Source organism: Lytechinus variegatus, chromosome 8 (assembly GCF_018143015.1).
Source record: "Lytechinus variegatus isolate NC3 chromosome 8, Lvar_3.0, whole genome shotgun sequence".
Taxonomy (NCBI): Eukaryota; Metazoa; Echinodermata; class Echinoidea; order Temnopleuroida; family Toxopneustidae; genus Lytechinus; species Lytechinus variegatus.
Genome location: NC_054747.1, coordinates 30,387,696 through 30,391,092, shown reverse-complemented (window position 1 = coordinate 30,391,092; position 3,397 = coordinate 30,387,696). Strand labels below are relative to the sequence as shown.

The following is a 3,397-nucleotide window of genomic DNA, read 5'->3' as shown; positions in this document are numbered from 1 at the left end:
TAGTCTTATTTCAGGCCATTTAACTTTTGATTGAGCTGGACAAGTACCTGATTAACATATCAAGTCTTTATGTACTGTTAATTGTGACTAAAGTCAGTGAATTAAAGCAAAGATCTATCGAGGGATTGATTTTTAATGATTTTTTGATGAGCTATGATATAACACGTGAGTGAATGGGGGTCTGTAATACTCATGTGTGCCCCATACCATAAATCGTTGGGTTCACCACATCAACTATAATGCCTATTTCTCAAGATGGCGCTATACCTTCATCAGACGAAATTGCTACTGTTTATAATGGCGCCTGTGTAATATGAGGCGTCAGGTTTCTATGAACAATTATTGGGATTCATGATCTTAAAGTAACGGTGTAACCGCAACCTTGGTGAGTAAAAAGTATATACTGTGTAAGTGTGAACGTTGAATGTGATGAGTTGTTAGTTTAACAGTAAACGTAGAAATGATTTGATTTTTATCCTGCTTATTAAATAAGTAATCGGTTGCATCATAATTCTCGAGTGTTTGAGCGGAGAGCGGTCGGGCATTGCCGGCGAGCCGGGAGGGGAGGAAGTTGTGTGAAAGGTACCGCACTGGCACTGGCCTATGCTAGTGCCTGGCTGGCGCACGGCTTCGGTAGGTACTATTCTTGAGGACGCAATGATGATGATTTTTTTAGATATGTCTTACATTTCTTCATCATTGACGTCTTGACACTCTCTCCATAATGCCTTCAGCGAACGACCAAAACAAAGATGGATTTCCCCCAAAAATCCATCTTTTTAAACCGAAATGACTAGAATTTTGTTAATTTTATTAATTCTTACACCTTCCTACGCCTAATGCGTAGGAAGGTTTTAAATATTACTTTAAAAAATGTAAAAAAATGAAGATTTCTTACCCAACTGATGCCGCGTAGACCTCTCGTTCCACATGTAAACAACGGAAATACATGTACAATAGCGTCGACCCTTGAACCGCTTATGTATGACGTACTTCCGGAAAGCAATGCCGTCTTAACGAACAATTTAGAGATAAAAAATCTTATTTAACAAATATTAAAATTTATTTCGTGATCATAAATAATTTATATATATATTGATATGAATTATTTATGATCACGAAATAAATTTTAATATTTGTTAAATAAGATTTTTTATCTCTAAATTGTTCGTTAAGACGGCATTGCTTTCCGGAAGTACGTCATACATAAGCGGTTCAAGGGTCGACGCTATTGTATTTCCGTTGTTTACATGTGGAACGAGAGGTCTACGCGGCATCAGTTAGGTAAGAAATCTTCATTTTTTTACATTTTTTTAAAGTAATATTTAAAACCTTCCTACGCATTAGGCGTAGGAAGGTGTAAGAATTAATAAAATTAACAAAATTCTAGTCATTTCGGTTTAAAAAGATGGATTTTGGGGGAAATCCATCTTTGTTTTGGTCGTTCGCTGAAGGCATTATGGAGAGAGTGTCAAGACGTCAATGATGAAGAAATGTAAGACATATCTAAAAAAATCATCATCATTGCGTCCTCAAGACTAGGTAGGTACGGTGTCTAAGTACTCTAACGACAAAAGATGAAGACTTAGTCTAGAGATGGGTTTTCAGGCTTGGCCGCCTGAATCTTAATCTTTTGATTTGCAGTTCTTGATCCACTGATTGGTGACGATGATGATCACATGTCATGTCTAATCTGACTGAATGAGACAAACACCGGATGGCAGACGATTCCAAATAAATGAAAATGACTTCAAAGTTCAACTCCCTCCCCAGGCACAGGCCACATTTCTTCTTTAGGTATACTGCCCAACGCCCCACAGTGGGAGCCAGTGTGCGGAGAAGTGCGCAGATGTTAATGGCGCGGAGAGAGAAGATGCTTTTTTAGTCTTTATTTGCTTTGTATAGATTTGAAGTACGTTTCGCTTGAAGGTTTCTATGTTCTTGATTTCGATGGTTGGGGGTGTGAGGGAGTTCCAGTCTGGGATGGTTCTTGGAATGAACAAATACATTTACCCACACTGGCGCAGCCGAAGGGGACTTGCTAATCCAGCTAGCCCAGGGCAGGGGCTTACCGTGTATTTGGCCATAGACACGGGAAGTCCTAGGTTAATTTATGATCAAAATATTTATCGGACTGAATTGTGAAAAAAGAAATTATGCACTTACATGTACCACGATTATATGGATGAAGGTCTAACGTGTGGCAGTATCCTGACATCGTGGCACAGACTGCAATTTCAAAAAATCGAAAAGACCTCTCCTACCCCAGCCTCAATCGGCAATTTTGTTATGAATTTTGAAAGAATTAGGAGAGGTATCGCCACAACGAAATACACCCTTTTTACAGTAGAGTACTACCAACCTCTCATGTAAATTGTATGGGTCAATCCACGTCAAATCAACCAATTTTTTGACAGTTTGTCACCGGACCCCCTTAGATTTTCTTTAAACTCGCACCAAATGTTCCCCCAAGTGTCAGACGGAAAAATCTGAAATATTTTGCCCCAAGGTCAAATGGCTGATAAGATACATGGCCTCCCTTAGCAACCAATGCGTGGCCCAACAATCGAGTTTAAATAAAATTGAATAATTTGGAATGACTGCTGCAGCGAAGTTTGATGAGGTATAGTAGTAGTACTTACATGTATTTTCTGTAAATTGGAAGAACTTTATATATAGCCTTAACATACAAAATATATTATGATGTGGATCTGACCAGCCGTTATTGTGCACAAGGTCACCGAAAATGGTGTTGAGCGTCCAAGACGATGTTTTGGGGTGCATGTTTGGAGGCTCATAACTTCCAAAATCAATTAGCTTAGAACCCAATATTATGCATACTTTAACGCGATGACTTCCTTTAACAGACCTAAAAAAATTGGCTCAAACCTGCATGTTGATTTCTTGTAGGGCGCCCTCAAACACTCGTTCACTGAATTAACACACTCGTAAAACCTCATTTTTGTTTCACCTGCATAACAGAGTGAGACTATAGGTGCCGCTTTTCCAACAGCGGCGGTGGCGGCGTCAACACCAAATCTTAAAGGGGAAGTTCACCCTGAAGAAAACTTTGTTGTAAAAATAGTAAAAAATATTGGTGAAGGTTTGAGGAAAATCCGTTAAAGAGTAAATGAGCTATTAGAGTTCAACGTTTTGGGTTTGTGATGTCATAAACAACCAGCTGCCCCATGTGTTATGTAATATACAATGCATGAATTTCAAATGTTGCAGGGTTGGCGGATTTAAATCACGTTGATTAAAATCGTGATTTAAATCGCGATTTAAATCACCATGATTTTTAAAAAAATCATTGATTTAAATCACTTGCATTGAAAAATGTACAAATCATGGACAAAGTATTTGTTCAATGCAGTTTTAATTCTTCAAGTCAACTGAA

At 38.4% G+C, this 3,397-nt stretch overlaps 1 long non-coding RNA gene across 1 annotated transcript; it reads left to right on the top strand.

Annotated features, from left to right (window-relative positions):
• The first annotated feature begins 393 nt into the window (after positions 1–393).
• On the top strand, positions 394–1,711 carry LOC121420319. Its single transcript, XR_005970740.1, has 2 exons — positions 394–633; positions 1,543–1,711. It is a non-coding gene; the product is annotated as an uncharacterized LOC121420319 (long non-coding RNA).
• The last annotated feature ends 1,686 nt before the right edge of the window (positions 1,712–3,397 follow it).